Source organism: Rhinatrema bivittatum, chromosome 2 (genome assembly GCF_901001135.1).
Source record: "Rhinatrema bivittatum chromosome 2, aRhiBiv1.1, whole genome shotgun sequence".
In the NCBI taxonomy this organism is placed as follows: domain Eukaryota; kingdom Metazoa; phylum Chordata; class Amphibia; order Gymnophiona; family Rhinatrematidae; genus Rhinatrema; species Rhinatrema bivittatum.
Window position 1 is genome coordinate 428,241,603 of NC_042616.1, and position 19,128 is coordinate 428,260,730.

The 19,128-nt window shown below is 42.7% G+C and overlaps 1 protein-coding gene and 1 pseudogene across 3 annotated transcripts in view; one reads left to right on the top strand and one right to left on the bottom strand.

The window, feature by feature from the left end:
* The window catches only part of LOC115083318, a 62,071-nt pseudogene extending 51,997 nt beyond the window's left edge, over positions 1-10,074 (bottom strand).
* The window catches only part of LOC115084895 (vomeronasal type-2 receptor 26-like), a 75,220-nt gene that overhangs the window by 13,432 nt on the left and 42,660 nt on the right, over positions 1-19,128 (top strand). The window contains exons 3-5 of one of the 3 annotated variants that reach the window (XM_029590289.1): positions 1,239-1,408; positions 1,662-1,878; positions 8,104-8,136. The gene's annotated coding sequence lies outside the window, so the exon portion shown is untranslated. The remainder of the gene's footprint in view (positions 1-1,238; positions 1,409-1,661; positions 1,879-8,103; positions 8,137-19,128) is intronic. The other 2 variants (XM_029590288.1, XM_029590291.1) reach the window with 2 other exon arrangements.

The following is a 19,128-nucleotide window of genomic DNA, read 5'->3' on the forward strand; positions in this document are numbered from 1 at the left end:
AATTTGTTATAAAATGATACAAGTTCTTTGTTCAGCTCAGATGCTGTCATGTGACACTCTAGAGCAGTGATGGCGAACTCCAGTCCTCGAGTGCCACAAACAGGCCAGGTTTTCAGGATATCCACAATGAATGTGCAATGAATATCCTGAAAACCTGGCCTGTTTGTGGCACTAGAGGTCTGGAGTTTGCCATCACTGCTGTAGAGGAAGTTTTGGCCCTCAGTAGAAGAGCTGAGCTCTGGGCTGGTGAGAAAAATGTTTTCGTTTTGCAAAGAGTTTACATTTAAAGAGAGATTAGTGAACACAGAGCTTATTGAATGTACTGTGATATTAGGAGAATTGTATCTGTAATAGAGTAGTTGTTTGGACTCTCACCAATCGGACACTTTATGCTAGTGACTCTCCCATTTCGGTGGCTGTGATGAAAACTACAACTGCTGGGGGTTTTGGATGTCAGTAAGGGAGTCACTATCACTAAAGTACCAATTGAGAGGGGACAAATAATACTGCTCTTCTTCCGGCTGGGTCTTGTCAAAAAGAAACTAAGGACAGAACCCACCCAGACTGCCTCGCAGAGTCTTGACAGCAATAATTTAGACGGGAATCAAAATTGTCAGAGACAAAGGGCCAGATTTTAGTAGGTACACGCAGGCGTAGATTTGTGCGCGCAACCCGGCGTGCACAAATCTACGCCCGATTTTATAACATGCGCGCGGCTGCACACGCATGTTATAAAATCCGGGGTCGGCACGCACAAGGGGGTGCACATGTGCACCTTGCGCGCACCGAGCCCTAGGGGAGCCCCGATGGCTTTCCCTGTTCCCTACCTAAATCCCCCCCCCCCCACCTTTATTTTCTTATTTACGCCTGCCTCTGGGCAGGCGTAGGTTGCGCGCGCTGGCCGAGTGCCGGCGCGCAATTCGCCAGCACGGCCGCTGGGCTGGAGGCCTCGGTCCCGCCCCCGCCCCTTTTTTCAAGCCCTGGGACATATACGAGCATCCCGGGGCTTGCGCGCGTTGCCGGGCCTATGCGAAATAGGCTCGGCGCGGACAGGAGCGGGTTAAAAAGGGTTACGCGCGTATATTACGCACGTAACCCTTTTAAAATCCGCCCCAAAGTTTAAAAAAACAAAAACTTTATTTAAAACCATTGTGATGTTTTCAGTGGCTGGCAAAAGAATAACCTTTTCAATTTAAGTAAACAGCATTTAACACAATCTTTTCTGTTGTCTCCTATAGATTCTCCCCAAATTGTACTCAGAACCTGCTCTGTACAGACTCTCCCCCAATCAGATAAGTATCTTAACAGTAAATAACAACTTACAATACAATATGCTATATTTTTAACTTTACTAAGTTTGGTTATATTTTTTCCAGCATACCCAGGATACTTGAAGAAAAATCCAAAGGTAAATATAACTTTTTTTTGTTTGTTTAAATGTCTTGGCTCTATAAACTCTCTTTCTCTTGCTTTCTACTTCTGTTCTCTGTATTTGCAGTGTCCTCTCTATTAAGGATGTCCCTTATATGTGTGCACAATATCTCTGTGTTCTCTCTTTATCTCTGAACTTCTCAGCTGCTATATATGTGTAGTTACTGTTGAAAGTGTCTAACACTTCGTTGTAGCTCTTAGTATTTGTGCATGCACTTATGTATTTTCAGTGGCTCTTCACCCCATGCCGTATCTGGCACACGTAGTTAGAGACCTCTTAGCTGGCGATCACAGCTTGAGTGGCCACAGGGTACTCTGACGATGCAGCATCTGGATGAAGCCGCCTTCACTGGAATAGATGCCGTCAGAAGCCAAAAGTGTGTCCTGACTTTAAATAAAACAACAATGTGTATTCTAACTACACTGGCCCTGGTGATCTTGTACCAGGTATGCTACTGTCTTGCTATGTGTGATCCGTGCAGGCTAGTTGAACTTTAATATGCTTTGTGGAAAAATAAAATGATAATTTATATTTCCCTATCTTTAATGTTACAGAAGCAATATATCTTTTTTTTCTTCCTCCGGACGTATTTGTCACATACTCACTCTTCCAGAATTTTGCTTAATTTACACTCACACACGCCATACAATATCTTTAGAGAGATAATTATTACATCTCTCTTCCTTATTTGAATGTGGAGATATTGTTTGGTATTTAACCAGGTTAATATTTAGATACTGTGTTCCATTTTTAATTCTATTACAGCATGCTACACTGTTCATCTGAGATTCTCTTTACACCATTTCACTGTGTTCTTTCATGAAACACAAGAGAGTTCTTATTTTCCTTTCTTTTTTGCTTCTATCAATCTTCCTTTTACTTTGGCTCTGCATGACAAAGGGGAGAAAACACCTCCAGCTTAACAGGGAAACAATTAAGGCGAGTTAAAAAACAGACACAATTCCCAGATAAATAGGCACAGGCTGACAACAGTGTCTGTTAGGATTTTATCTCAAATCCTAGCCTTAATTTTTTCATACAGGGAAAAAAAACTGTACAGAAGTTAATTTCTCCTTAATGGAAATTGTCTGTCAAGGTGTAAAATTATGATTTTTTTTCTCACACAAACTTTTATTTCTCATTCACCACAGTTAACCGGCTGGGAAACTAAAATCCGTGTCCCAGCATCACTGTCCTGTCTTGACACCTTACCTTGACAGCCGATACTTATACCAATTATGCAGCTTTTAAACTAGAACAAGGGGAAAGCCAACAGTCACCCAGCAGTGCAAGGTTCGGAGGAATGTATCTTTGAAGGATACTAATGAAAACAGGAGAGTTAGGGCATCCCAACAGAGAGGTTCCATTAAAAGCAAAAGTAGTCCATGTGCCTATAAGTAAAGAATGTCCTGAGCTAAAGATTTCCAAATTATCCCCATCAACTGCTATGCATAAGGGGTCCTGCAAGACTGAGTCCCTCACCCCCAAAAACCACCCCCAAGTAAACTGCTCCCCTGCCCCTTCCCCAGATGGCAAAAGTTTGTCAAAACCCCCTCCTCTCCCTCTCTACACCCGGTACCTCTATAAAACTCCCCTCCAGCTGCTGGGATTGTGGTACAGTACAACCACTCCCAGCAGCTTCCAGCATTCACCCACCACATTTTAGAGACCTTTAGATATAGAGAGAGAAAGCACAGCATTCTATACAGAATCCACAAAACTAAGGAAAATAAAATTAATCAAAGCTTTATTTATATCGGCCGTTATTTAGGCCACAATTTGGGGGAGAGTAATAAAGGAAAATGTTGAACATCAATAGACAAGATATATGCTATTAAAGCCTAGTTCCAAAGGTATTATGAGACAGCACTATCCAATACATTCCTATTTTGACGAACCCTTCCAGTTGGAAGGGTTCGTCAAAATAGGGATCAAAAAGATTTTTTCATTCTATCCAATCTTACCACACATTTACAAGGAAATTTTAAGACAAAAGTTGCTCCAAGAGCATGAACTCTCTGGGTTGTTTTTTGTTTGTTTGTTTGTTTTTTAACAAGAAATATCTTCCTTCTATGTTATTTCTTTAACCACATCAGGAAAATAGCAATCTTTTGTCCCAAGAAAAAAGTATCTTTGAGAAAAAAAATGATCTCAGCAAAGGCTGCTTATTTGACTTCTGCATGAATGTAATTTACAATGTAGCTCTATGATATCAGATCTTGGCTCTTCTGAAAACCCTATAAGATCCAAACTATTAACTTGAAACAACAATTTCTCCACTGCATCCCCAGAAGAGGAAACTTTTTTCTATCTGGCAAATATAAAAAACTTGGGCCTGATATTCAGAACTGTCCAGTTGAGCAACTTTGCTGAATAGAATTTATCCAGCTAAGTCCTGGATTTTCTAAGATCGCAGGCCTTTATGAATCGTGCGGTACCGGGGGGCGGGGGACGGGCCTGTGAAAGCCAGCAGCGATCGCACCTCCGCGGTGCGATCACTGCCGGCTTTCGCACCCAATAGCGCCACCGTGAAAGGTAGCGCTATTGGGCGAGCTGCTGGCAGCGATAAGGTGTCCTACCTTTTTGGCGTCAGCAAAGTCGTCACGGAGTCCGCCCCGATGCCACCCCAACTCCTCCTCTTCTGGTGCAGACTCTGCCCCGACTTAGCTATCGCATGCGATCCCTTTGGAAAATGACCCCCTAAGTTACAATGTATATTCCAAGATACGGCTAAACCGCAGGATATTCGCATAATAAGCCAGATAAATTCTAACTGGCTAAGTCTAGACCTGCTATCAAGTGCACCTAAGTTAGCCCATATATCTTATGCGGCTAATTCCAAAAATTGCTAGTTAGACGGATAAGTTATGCGGCTAACTTGATCTACCCCAATCTGCCCACTAGATGCCCACAACTTATGCAGCTAAGTTTTTAGCTGAATAAGTGACTTATGTGGCTAAGCATCGGTCGCTGAATATAGGCGCATATTCAGTGGCCGCTATTTAGCCTTTGTCCTACCTATCCAGCAAAATAGCACTGAAAGCGTTTTGAATATCGACCTCTATGAAACTAACTGGTAGTAGATTTAAAACAAATTTAAGAAGTTCTGAAAGAACTGAGAAAAGAAATTGCAGACCTGCTATTCGAAATTTGTTCCTGGAGGAAAAGTCTGTTAACAATTATTAAGGTAGAGTTGCAGAAATCCACTGCTTATTCTTGGGATAAGTAGCTTGGAAAATATCTACCCCTTGGGATCCTGCCAGGTACTTGTGATCTGGCTTGGCCTCTGTTGGAAACAGGATACTGGGCTTGATGGACCCTTGGTCTGACCCAGTATGGCAGGTCTTATATTCTTATGTTTTTAAGAAAGTATTTTTTTCAGTCAATGCAGAATGAAGCTGTTGAATTTGTTGCTGGAGATGTGGTTAAGTTTCTGGATGACAAATCCATTAACTGTTGATTTGGTAGGCTTGGGAATCACTTACTGCTGGGGACTGTGAAGGAACAACGAATGAATCTCCCCATTAAGATCTGTTGGGTACTTCTTCCAAACATCCCAAGTTGGGCTCATTGGATCATTGGTCTGCCTCAATATGACATTTCTTATGTTCTTTTCTTTATGCTTGATTTCATGTGCCCTGCTTGATACATGAGAACTTGTAGAGTTTAATATGTTTCCCAGTTATTTGGATTCTATTGTTCAGTGTGGCAAGGACCCGTGACTGATTCAAATCTCCCAAATGCTAAGGCGCTTGAGGTTTGGAATAGAAGAATCTCTTGTGTTTAATTACGGTAAATTACTTGACAACTTATTTCAATCATACAATTTGTTTATTAAACTACAATTTCAAGAGGTGCTTACTACAATTTATTTGTGTAGAGTACAATTTCAGAGCAGTGGCTTCCTTTCAATAAGACCCTAATGAGCGTGTGCAAGTTGCATCAGCCTTCAAGCCTGTCATTATCTTTCCCCTACTATTAACTGAATGATAGTTATTCGAAAAGGATACCGAAAGAAATCACAGGGCGGGAATAATTAATCATAGGCAACAGTGCCCAGGGCCCTAAACACTAGCCACTCGGAGCAAAAAAAAAAAAAAACACTATAAAAACCTGGTATTTTCAATCATCCTCATCAGAACCAAGCTCTGCTGCTGGCTCTGAATAACTGGAGGAGATAAAATGAACTGAAGAACTTTAAAGAATTTGTAACAAAGAAAGTTATACTGGGAAGGGTTTTAGCCAAAAGAAACATTTTTATATCTTCTGAAAATGTAAGTAGCCCTCTTATTTTTAATGTTCCCTCTTTACTAGAAGTTTGTTGGCATGTGTACTTGCTATTGCAGGTGGAACATGTAACAAGCATCATATATTATGCAGTTTGACTCATCCACCACTTTTTAGAGAAAAAAAATAATTGAAGTATAGAGCATGGTGGCAGATAAAGACCACTAGGTCCAGCCAATCTGCCCTGCCACATCTTCTGCTCAGCTCCCTCAGCTTGTTCCATGTTTTCTTGAATTCAGATACTGTCCTGATCTCCACCACCTCCACTAGGAGGCTGCTGCATGCTTTCATTACCTTCATTGCAAAGAAATATTTCACCTTCATCCCATGACCCTTCTTTCCTGAGCCTGCTTTCCTTTGAAAGAGGCCTGCCTTCTGTGCATTCATTCCTTGAAGGTATTTAAATGTCTCTACCTACACAGAATAACTTTCAAAATGTTTTCTTGATTATAAACCAAACAGTGTACAGCAAAAAGCGAGTAAACTGTTATTTTTATTTTGTTCTAGCATTTTCTTGCAGACCTTATATAATTAATTTTAATCTAGATCAATTGCCCAAACACCATTTTTACACACTACATTCCTATCTCTTTCTTCCTTCTTTCATATGTGTCATGTCTGAAGAAGAGACCGCTGTGATCTTGAATGTTCACATACTGCAACAAGGTTTTGTTGGTCTTTTTAAAAAGTATCAAAACCTACAATACAAAGACTCCAGTTTTCTCGGATCTCACCACATCTTCCTGCCTTCTGCAGCTTTGCTCTTTTTTCCTTTTCTGCTCATTCTTTCAGTTCTGTTTCCTCTCCTCAAAATGTTCAGATTAACGGATGTCTTAAACACTGCCCAAGGAGAATGAAAGAAGAAACAGAGAAAATTAAGAACATAAGAATTGCCATGCTGGGCCAGACTAAGGTCCAACGAGCCCAGCATCCTGTCTCCTACAGAAGCCATCTGGATTACAAGTACCCGGCAGATCCCAAAAAGTAGATTTATTTCTTGTTACTTAATCTCAAGGAGAGCAATAGCTTTCCTTAGTCTACCTGGCTAATAATGTTTTATGGACTTTTCCTCAGAAGTTGCCCAAACCTTTTTTAAACCCCACTATGTTAGTCATCTTGACCATGTCCTCTAACAACAGATTCCACAGCTTGATTGTGCGCTGAGTGAAAAAATACTTTCTTTGATTTTTTTTTTTTTAATCTGATTATTAGTTTCATGGAGTGTCCCCTTGTTTTAGTAGCATTTGAAAGGGTAAATAACTGCCCTTTACTGAACTGTTTTACCCCACTCATGATCTAATAAACTTCTATCATGTCCTCTCTCAGTCATCTCTTGTTCAAGTTGAAGCACCCTAACCTGATTAGTCTCTCATCATAAGGGAGCCGTTCCACCCCTGGAAAGGAATACAGCGAGTGAGGTTATCAAATTTGCAGATGACACAAAATTATTCAGAGAAGTTAAATCACAGGCGGATTGTGATAAATTGCAGGAGGACCTTGCGAGACTGGAAGACTGGGTTTCTACATGGCAGACGAAATTTAATGTGGACAAGTGCAAGATGATACATATAAGGAAAATTAATCCATGCTGTAGTTACAGGATGTTAGGTTCCATATTAGGAGTTATCACTCAGGAAAGAGATCTAGGCATCATAGTCGGCTTGGTGTACTGCGGCAGACAAAAAAGCAAACAGAATGTTAGGAATTTTTAGGAAGGGAATGGTGAATAAAATGGAGAATGTCATAATGCCTCTATATCGCTCCATGGTGGGACCACACCTTGAATACTGTGTACCATTCTGGTCCCCGCATCTCAAAAAAGATATAGGCCAGCCAGAAAAGAAGGCCAGCCAGAATGATAAAGGGGATGGAACAGCTCCCCTATGAGAAAAGGCTAAAAAGATTAGGGTTTTTCAGCTTGGAGAAGAGACGGCTGATAGAGGTGTTTAAAATCATGAGAGGTCTAGAATGGGTAAATGTCAATTGGTTATTTATTCTTTCGGATAATAGAAGGACTAGGGGGCACTCCATGAACTTAGCATGAAGCACATTTAAAACTAATCGGAGAAAATTCTTTTTCACTCAACGCACAATTAAGCTCTGGAATTCGTTGTCGGAGGATGTGGTTAGGGCAGTTAGTGTAGCTGGGTTTAGAAAAGATTTGGATAAGTTCCTGGAGGAGAATGCCATAAGCTGCTATTAGTCAAGTTGACTTAGGGAATTGCCACTGCTATTACTGGCATTAGTAGCATGGAATCTATTTAATGTTTGGGTACTTGCCTGGATTAGCCACTGACCCAATATGACAACTTCTTATGTTCTTATGTTTATCATTTTTATCACCCTTTTCTGGGCCTTTTTCATTTCATTATGTCTTTTTTAAGGTGGCGTGACCAAAACTGCATACTATACTCAAGGTACAGTCACACCATGGATTGATACAGATGCAATATGATATTTTCAGTTTTATTCTCCATTCTTTTTCATATAATTCCTAACATTCTATTTGCCTTTTTGACTGCTGAAGTGAGGTTTTCGATATATTGTCCATAAGAACTCCAAGATCCTTTTATTGGGTAATGCCTCCAATTACAGAACCCAGCATTATGTACCTATAGTTGTTTTTCCCTATGTGCATCACTTTTCTCTTTTCCACTTTAAATTTCATCTGCCATTCAGAAGCCCAGTCTCCTATTCTCACAAACGTCTTCTGCAGTTCCTCAAAATTTGCTGTTTTATCCACTTTGAATAATTTTGTGCTATCTGCAAATTTGATCACTTATCATTCCCTTTTCCAGATCATTTATGAATATGTAAAACAGCACAAATATTAGTACCAATCCCTTTGGCACTCTACTAATGACCTTTCTCCATTTGGAAAATTACTCATTTAGTCCTATCCTCTGTTTCCTGTCTTTTATTTAACAACCTCTTATCTCATGACTTTTTTATTTCTTGAGGAGTCTCTCATGGGGGATTTTATCAAATGCCTTCTAAAAATCTAAATAAGCTATATCAACTGTCTCACTTTTATCTACATGTTTATTTACAGGTTGATAAGATAAGGTTTCCCTTTGCTAAAACAATGTTAACTCTTCCCCATTAAGCTATGTCTTTCTATGTGGCCAGTGGTTTTGTTTTTAAGAATAGTTTCTACAATTTGCCTGGCACTAACATCAGTCTCACTAGTCTATAGTTTCGCAGATCAGCTCTGGAGCCCTTTTTAAAAATTGGTGTTATATTGGCCATCCTCTAGTCCTCAGGTATTATGATGGTTTAAAATAACAGGTCACAGTTTGCAATTTCAGTATTTCAGTGCTTTTAGAACTCTGGAGTGGATGCCATCCAGTTCTGGTGATTTATTATTCTTTAGATTGTCATTTGATCTATTATATCCTCCATTAGCACAGAGATTTGTTTTTAGTTGCTCAGAATTATCATCATCAAAGAATGTTTGAGGTGTGCGTATGCTCCTAATATCTTCCTCCGTAAAGAGTGAGCCATTCACTTTTTCTGCTATTTCCTTGTCCTCCCTGAGCTCCCACCCCTTTTACCCCTTGGTCATCTAGTGACCCAGCTGACTTCCTCACAGTTTGTTTGCTTCAAATGTAACTGAAAAGATGTTATTATTAGTGTTTGCATCTCTGGCAAGCTTTTTTTCAAATTCTTTCTTGTTCTGTCTTGCTGCTGTTCTACGTCTAACTTTCCAGTGTTTGTGCTTTTTGTTTGTTTTCTTCATTTGGGTCTTCTTTCCATTTCTTGAACAATGCCCCTTTGGCATTAACTACCTCTTTCACCTCACCATTAAACTATCCTGGCAGTCATTTTGCCTTCCTTAATTCCTTTTTAATATATTAAATACATTTTATCTGGGCTTCCAAGATGGTATTGTAACCCCTGGGCAGATAGTCCCAAATAGGGGCCAAGAGATATACATCTCAGTTCAGTTTTTAAATGCTCAATACTCAAAAAAGTGGTCAAATTCTTTGAATGTCTAGAATTCCCTGTAGGAGGAAGATAATCTTCTAGGCCCTTTTGCTTTGCTTAGTTCTCAACTGCCCCTTTAGTCCAATGTAAAAAGCGCAGATAATCTTATAGAAGTAGATGGAAGCAATAATGTTGTGATCCTGCCCGCGAGGAACGCGGGCAGGCTCCCTACCTTCATGCGGCCAGTCGGGCCGCTGACGCTGCTCCTTCCAACGTGGCACGGAAGCCACGTTCTCCTGCCCTGCGTGGCAGGGCCGAGTCGCCGGGAGCCATCTCTCGTGGCAGGAGCCACTGTTGCCACGGTCGGGGTCCTCAAACGGCAGAGAGGCCGTCTCTGCTGCTGCCTGTGCCCCTTCGTCCATCTTCATGGCCGGGTGCCGCTCCTGCAGCCTGCCTCTCTCCCTTCAGCTTCGCAGCAGGGCTGCCGTTCCGATGCTGCTTCAGCCCGGGTCCTTGCCCGGCAGGGAGGCTGTCCCTGACGGTGCCTGCAGCTCCCTGCTCTTCCTGCTTCGGTCTTCGAGGCATGGAGCCGCTCCTACAGCCTGCAACCATCCTGGAGTTCTTTCTTCCTGATGTCCGTGATCCAGTCCAGATGTTGTGTCTCCTGATCCTGATGTCCGTGATCTTGTCCAGCTGTCCTGAACCCCTGGTTCCTCGTGCCACTCTTCCTGGCATGCCATGTCGTGGTCCGCAACCAGCCCCACGGGCGGGCTGTGTAGGGTGCTTCGTGGTGCAATGCCTTGTACCTCGCTTAAGTCTTCTGAATGCCTAGTACCTCGTTCCTGAGTCTCATCTGTGCAATCCAAGTACCTTGTTCCTGATTCTTCAGTTCCTCGTACCCTTCCTGCACTGGTCCCGCTCCCGCGGATGTAGGACAGGGTGGTCCGTGATCAGACCAGTGGTACTGGCTGGGTAGGGCGCCCTAAGGGATCATGCCAATGTCCGTATACCCAAGTCACCGTCTAAGTACCTCGTTCCTGAGCCTTCATCTGTGCACCCAAGTACCTCGTTCCTGAGCCTTCATCTGTGCACCCAAGTACCTCGTTCCTGAGTCTTCGTCTGTGCATCCAAGTACCTCGTTCCTGAGTCTCGTCTGTATCTCCATGTTCCGGTCTTCACTGCCCTGGCCTCCATCCGGTCTGCCGCTTCTTGCTGTACCCTGCGGCAGGTTCGAAAGGGCTTGGAACGGTCGGAGGACTATTCATAAGACCACCATTGCGTTGTTGGTCTTCCGAAGTGTGCAGGTCCAGAGGAGGGTCAGTATCTCCAGGCATCTGTCTTCAGTCCAGCCTCGTTCCTGTCCAGCCTATGCTCGGGCATGCCTCGCCTACCAGGGCACCTCTTCAGAGTTCCTCTAGGGTCGATCCGTGGCCCAAGAACACACATCTCCTGGTAAGCGGACCGCTCTCCTAGCGCTCCGTAACAAATAATCCCACTGGAAGCTGAATAGTTTCCAGCTCAGTTTTATTGATAGTTGTTAAGATGAAATAAATGTTTACAGCTCATGGATGTTAAAGTCCAATTGATTTAAAATCAGAATTTGAAATAAAATTTGTGACCTTCTATTTCCAGCAAATATCTCCCAATTGAAACCAAATTTCTGTTAGAGTTTAATTCCTCCTCCAAAGTCCATAAATTTAAACTTGATCAGGTGTTTGGAGAGTCAATATGAAATTTTAATAACCAGGGCAGTGTTGTATTTGAAGTAAACTAGGGGACTTCTCTTTTCTTTGCTGTGTTTTATTTCTCTTTTATCTATTTTATGTTAATATTTGCATTTTTATGGTAGTGATATATTATATTTTGTTATGTTATGATTTTATTGTTGATGTTATTTATATAGCTTTTATAATATTTATTATATTGTATGATTGCTTCAGAATATCGGTATATTAAATAAATAAATAAATAAATAAATAAATAAATAAATAGAATTGGTAGAATTTAGTCTCCATTAATCTCCAGAATGAAAAGTCCCAATTATCATATCTCTCCTGTAGGCTTCTCTATTCTCCTTTTCATTCTTCTGACAGTATCGGATTGGTACAGCATTATTTCCTTCCCTTCCAAATGCCTTCTCACTTGGGTTAGTAATGATATATTCTTGAATGACACTCTCAACAACTTCTCTCTGGTAATGAAAGTGAGTTCATGCCTCCTTGATGCCACAACTACTCTTCATGTTCTAAGAGAAAGATACCGCTTCCTCTACATGGCACAAAATCTGAGTCCTTGGGCCCTAGAGTACTCAGTAGACACAAAAAGAAAATTCTTACTCGAAGGGAGAAACCAAATAAGGGTCAGGAAGGATGGGAAAAACTCCTTCCTCTATCTCCACTTCTTTATCCAGGCCTCTGTTCATGAGAACTCCTGAGTCCTTTCCCTACTAATACCACTATTACTTAACATTTCGATAGCTCTACTTGATGTACGCAACATTGATAAAACAGCACATAAGAAACAGTCCCTGCTCAGTAGAGTTTACAATCTAATCAAGACAAACATACAGGGCAAGAGACTTGGGGACAGTGGTTAAAAATAGTTAGCTAATGAGATTGAAAGCAAACCATCAAGCTTAAGATTTAAAAAAGCCTAAAAAATATGGGTTTTTAGATGGGTTTTAAGCAAGATGAGAGAGGGAGCATGACACACCAGCTCAGGAATCAGGCAATCTATTCCCAGCACACGGTGCAGCCAGGTAGAAAGCACAGAATCGGGAATTGGCAGTAGAGGAGAAGGGCACAGATAGAAATGACTTGTCTGATGAGTGGCATGCACGAGGAGGGTGTAGAGAGAAAGAGATAAGAGAGAGAGGTAGTGAGGAGCTGCAGAGTGAAGGCACTTGTGAGTAAGAGAAGCTTGAACTGTATCCAGGAATGGATAGGGAAGCAATGCAGTGACTTCAAATGAGGAGTTATATGTGTGCAGCGACCTATTTGTGCTTTGCCAGTTTTTCCCTGAAAAATTAATTAAAAGTTGGACCAGCACAGACAGGGTGGTCCCACTGCACGGTAACTCAGGAAACCAAACTAAGAATCTATGCCCTTAGATGGTAGTACACCATCTACTTCTTCTACTTGGGAGAGTCAAAACCCCAAACTATTACTAACTATTAAGTACATCACTATGCTCCCGGCAGAAAGGTTTGGATCAGTTTTACTAGTAGAGGATCATTTAGATCCGTTCTAGTATTTTTAAACAATGTCAATGCTTCATGCACATTTTTAATGCTCGCAACAGCTACTTTTAGATTTTTCTAACTTACAGGATCATTTATCAAATTGCGTTATAGTGTTTTCACATGTGAAAAGCACCATAATGCATAGTGCAATGCAAATTTTTTAAATGGGATGAATTGGGGAAGAGTCGGAGGTGGGAATTCTGGAGAGAGAGAGAGAGAGAACAGAGCAATGCTATCTTAAATAAGGGATGGCTGAAATCAAGTAATAATTTAAAAAATCCAGCCTTCTGGAGAAAATAGCGCAAGCAGTATCAGTAGCGGAATTTAAGAAAGGAAGGAATACCTTATTTTTAAATTCTACATTGAAACCAAAGAGTCTGTCAAGATGAGTATAGACAGCCCAATATTTAGCCAACTAAGACCTAGATTTATTAATCTGCTGTAAATATCACATGTGATAGGAAAAGGGGCATCTTTTATGATAATAGCCTATTGCAATGTGTGTTATCTTCCTGCTTTGTTTACTTATTATTGCAAAATACATTAGCTTTGCAGTAATACCTACATAATTGCATTTTCCTACCTGCAAAGTGCTTATTTTACCACTGGGGGGAGAGAGAAAGACAGACAGACTATCTACCAGGCCCTTGTAGTAGTTGGCTATTTATATCTCTAAAGGAGGCCCACCTAGTAACTCGAGGTGAGGTTTAGGTTTTAGTGTAGGGGTTAAGGGCCACGTTTATATGCAGAGTGAAACGTACGAACAGAACACTGCACTCTTGTGAAGATTTGATATCCTTCAGAGTGAGGAAACTCACACAACAATGAGATTTGTACAATGTTATCTCATCCTAGCTTGATATTATCCAGGTAGAGATTTTAGCTAAAATTTCACAGTCTGTTTCTTCATCTTGGCCAGTTGGCACACCCATTGCTATACTCTTAATCCATCGCACATGGAATTTCTATCCATTAAGGATTCCTGCCGGATTTTTATTATACTTGACTCTATGCCATCCTTTACATTTAGTGCCACCCCTCAACAAATTCGATCTGCCCTATCATGTTGATATAATTTATATCCTGGTATCACAGCATCCCATTAGTTATCCTCCTTCCACCATGTCTCTGAGATGCTTATAATGTCTATATGAAACATAGAAATGATGGCAGAAGAAGACCAAATGGCCCATCCAGTCTGCCCAGCAAGCTTTCGCACTTTTTTTTTTCCTCACATACTTATATTTCTTTTGGCTCTTAGTAACCTTTTTTATTCTATTTCCCTTCTACCCCCAGTGGAACTGCATCTAAGTGAAATAGCTTAATTAGTTATGGGTATTAACCACCGCAATAAGCAAGCTACACCCATGCTTATCTGTTTATCCAGACTATGTAATTCAGTCCTTGTTGATTGTTGCCTGAATATAGATCCACCTTTCTTCATTCCCCCCTGCCGTTGAAGCAGAGAGCCATGCTGGCTATGCATTGAAAGTGAAGTATCAGTCTTGCTCCCCTGCCATTGAAGCAGAGGGCTATGCTGGATATGCGTGAAGTGTCAGACTTTCTCCCTGCCGTTGAAGCAGAGAGCTATGCTGGATATGCATTGAAAGTGAAGTATCATGCATTGAAAGTGAAGTATTAGCATATTCGGTTTGGGGTAGCAACCGCCGTAACAAGCAAGCTACTCCCCACTTTTTTGTGAATGCAAATCCTTTTTTCCACATTTCCTCATTACCGCCGAAGCTTAGAGCAATATTGGAGTCGCATTAACCTTGTGTATGTTTGTTGAATAAGGGTATTATCACCAGGTAGTAGCCATCGTTTATCATCTAACTCTCAAATCTTATTATTCAGACATCTGGTATTCACATACAGACATTTTAAACTATGTTTTTTATTTGTACTTTTATTTCTATTTGTATTCACAACCTACTTGTTAGCAGATGATACAGGCAGTGTAGAATCATTCACATCTGTATGCTCATTATCTACATCCATCGGGGTTACTTCAGCCTTAACCACAACCTCTCTACTGGAATATTCTAACTTCCTTGTTTTGCAAGTATCTTTGGAAGTTACCTCTCTCTGAGCCATGCGCTTCTCAGCGACTGACAGTTTTCCCTCTTAGTCTAGTTTAAAAGCTGTTCTAACTCATTTTTCTAAATGTTAGCATCAGCAGGCTAATTCCACCCTAGTTAAGATAGAGCTCATCCCATCAAAATAGGCTCCTTCTTCCCCAGAATGTTTCTCAGGTCCCAACAAATCTAAACTCTTCTTATGGTAGATAAGGACCATATGGCCCTTTTAGTCTGTATAATTTCATTCCTTGTGCTGTGTCAAGGACCCCAGTTGATCTCAGGCTTACTTGAGGCAGAAAGAAGCTGAGGCAGGCCAGAGAGGCTGCTGCTGCAGCTTTTCCATAGATGAAGCTCAATGGTTTAGTAAAAGTGCTGTGTACTGGCACATGAGAGACCTAGGCTTGGTTTCCAACCCCAGCGTTTGATCCCTAGGCTGGCTGTGGCTGGGAGTGCTACAGATGTAAATTCACAGCTTCTCAAGAGAAGGAGTCTCGGCCATTCTGCAACAGCAATGCCTACTGGCTGGCTGAAGGGTGCACTTGAGCTGGATTCCAGAGGGAGCCATGGTCTGTACCTCTCAGCCAGAAGATGGTTTCTATTTCTATATTGGGTGAACTAGATAGGAAGGCGCTAAAATGGGATAACATCTCAAGTAATTGCGAATGAAGGCTCATGGCACCATAGCCCTGGGAGAAACTGGTTTCATTATAGGGAAATTAAAAAAGGGTTTAAAAATGGAGATATTTTCCCCCTGTTACCTATAACTGAATGTAAACTGTAGTGCTTTAAAGATTACCTTCAATATCAGGATCCCTTTAATTGCAACATTATTAAGAGGCAGTATTCTCAAGATCTTTATTTATTTACCATATTTAAAATTTATTTTCTTCCACATTTTCCAGAAAAACTGCTCAGTGCAGATTACAATTTAAAAGTACATAATTAAAAACATGTAACCCCTTTTTTCGGAGGACTGTTCCTCCTTAGAGCACATAACTAATTTATAACATCTGGGGTTGCTCTGGCTAATCTTTCCATCCCACGCTGATTCTCAAGCCCTGGGGGTTGGGGGCGGAGACTCTTTAAGGGGAGAAGCTATCGCTTATGGACCACACGATGAGAAAAGGTCGCCAGTGTGTATGTCAGAGTGTGTCTCGTGGAGTGAGAGGCTAGAATGAGTCAGACAGGACCAGGTCTGGGTGTTAAAAAAAAAGTGAACTGATTAATACTCATCAATTAAATTCCATTATCCAGAAGGGTGAATTTACATCTGACTGATGGTACAGATATAATTCTGTATAGTTAGGTGTCTTTTTACCAGATTTCTGGGTAGAGCCCACGATAATTTTAATTGTACAAAACGCTCCCTGTGGCTGTGAGGGAATCCTAGAAATCTTCTTCTTGGACACCCAGCCTGTCCTGGTCCTGTGGTTGTAGGGATCCGGTTAGGGAATCCTGCTCTTATTCTTCCTCCCTTAATAATTCTTTCATCCTTAATTTCTGATCTTTCTGGTAAACTTCTCTTGGGGAAAAGTCTATGGGAGCAGGCAAGTTCTCAGCTCTGCAATGCCAGTGGGGAAGGGGGGATCCAAAAACCTCCCCCCTCTTCTTAAGTCCATAAAGTACTTTAAAGCTTAAACTGGATATCGCTTCTGCCTTCCCTGTTGCCCGCAGCAGGATCCATCACTGGTGCTTGCCCACCTAGAGTTTAGAGTGGGCTCACAGGTCTTTGGTCCCCTGGTGAGAGCCCTTTTACCCCTAAAGGGTATCAGGCTTACAAATCTATCTCTCTGGAAATTGTAAGAAGGACCCTCAGGCAGGGAGGGCACTGGGAGGTGTCTCTTCTATCATAAACTCATTTGGGTGAAGCTGGGAGTCCTCACCAGAGTATGGAAAAAATACATCTTTACTCTCCGACTGCTTCCTCAAACTGAACCCCATGGTATATTAACATAGCTGGGCTAAATAGTCTTCAGTCATCCAATCCAGAACCTCCAGGTGGGAGGGACTGAGGGGTATGGATGGCTTCTTACTGTTACGCCTGTCGGTTGCAGACTACTGCGACCACTAATGCTCACCTCTTTCTTTGCTGCTTTGTCATCATTGGGGAAAGTGGTGGCCTCCACCAGCTACCGCCGACCTTCTTGGCGTTACCGGGACAGCGTGGGTGCTGCCGACCGCCATCTTGCTTTTGGGATCACTTAGGTGCGCACACAGGCCAGTCTTAAGCACGTCATGGCAGGAACCACGGGGGCGTCCCCTCCGGATGACGTCTTCACTCTGCTATACTTAAGCTGGCTGGCCCTGCCTATTGACAAGTTAGCAAGGAGTTCCCTCGCTGCTGAATCCGCTTCACTCTTACGGACTTCCTGTTCCAGTTCTGCACTTCGGCATGAGACGCTCTGGGTACCCGCTCCTTGGGGGCCCTTCCTCGTCTCTGGCTATCCACTCCTCGGAGGGCCTTCTGCCTTGGACTGCTGTCTGTTCCTGTTCCCCGGGACCTCTCCTGGAACTATCACTCTGTGAGTACCTTGACTCCACAGACCACCACTATTACTAGCCTTATTGTGAGATCCTCTCTGGTGTAGCCCGTGCCTCAGGCCACTACTGTGTCATCTCTAAGTGAGGAACCACTCCGGTGTACCCTGCAGTTAACTAAGCTGGCTAACTCAACTCCTCCCAGTTACACCCCAGGAACACCCCTAACTTATCCAGCTAAATTCTAGCCTTCTAACTTATTAGCCAGCTAGAATTTGGCCAGATATGTGTCCAAATATTCATTTAACTGGCTAAATGCTTTTGAATATGGCCCTCTTAGGACAAGGCTTCCCAAACCTGTCTCGTGGACCCCACAATCGGTCAGGTTTTCAGGATAGCATGGAGACTCGCTATATGCAAATTTCTCTCATGCATATTCATTGTGGCTATTCTGGAAACCCAAATGGCTGTGGGATCCCAGGTCAGGTTTGGGAAGCTCTGCCTTAGGAACTATCATATTAATGTATCACTCCGACACCATGCTAAATGAATCACAAAAAACTACATCAGTTCTAAATGCACAAAACACAAGAAAAAGTAGATGGGAGAAATAGTGGGAAAACGTCCCCTAAAAGCAAATCACTCTAGAAAGTTTTCTGTAGAAGAAAAGCAGCGAGAGGCAGAGAGGAAATAATGGGGGTGGACCCAGAACTGGAGCAAGGGTATTAGGTGCCTTCTGCCTTGCACACAGCCCCCCCCCCCCCCCCCCGTTCACGTGCGCCCCCATCACACCGCCCCACCCTGCCCGGGCTTGCCCACTCTCTCCCACTCCTCTGCGCGGAGAAAGCTATCAGCTCCTGCGAGAGAGAGAGAGAAGCACCGGGTCAGGTGAGGACGGCCGGGTCGCTCGTCGGTCATCGCCACCACGGCTGCTGCCCCTGGGACCCTGGCGCCCTGGACCCCCACCTAGTGGACCTGGTACTGGTGAGACTTGGCAGAGGCAGGAGCAGCAGTGAATGCAGGGCTTAGGGATCTGAAATTCTTAAAGTAACTATCAGCTATTTTTCCAACAGGACTCAGCCTGCTGTAGATGGCAATGCTGGGGTTTGAAGGTCGGGAGGCAACTAAGGACCAGGGCTGGATTTAAACTTGTGGTGCCCTTGGGCAAAATGCCATAGCGGTGGCCCTTTTGAAGCTGTGCCAGCACTTTGGCCCTAAAGCAAGCCAAAGCGTGCTTCTCTGTGGCCCGGATATCTGGCCCCTTCAAAACTTGGCATCCCTAGGCAGCTGCCTGTGTTTCCTAGGCCTGACGGGGATGGCTAGTCCAGGGTTATTGGTAGGAATGATGGGACAGAGAGAGTTTAGGATGGTCAGAGAGTGCTGACATTCAAGTGACTCGAAGTGAATAAGGGGGAGAAGAAAAGACAGGATGGTGTCTGAGAGGAGGGAAGAGTCCAGGCCATGTACACAGCATTCAGGGACACTGAATGAGGTAACTGGGCTAGTTAATAAAGCAAGGATGCATCAAAGGACAGAATGAAGCATAGGCATCAGAACGGGCTGGATCCCCCACAGGACTGGAGCTGGTAATTTTGCTGCCCCTTCCTCGTTCTTTTCTCTAACACTCAATTTTTATTGTTTTCCCAGTAACCAACATGTAATAGAAACAGTCTCTGTCTGTCTCA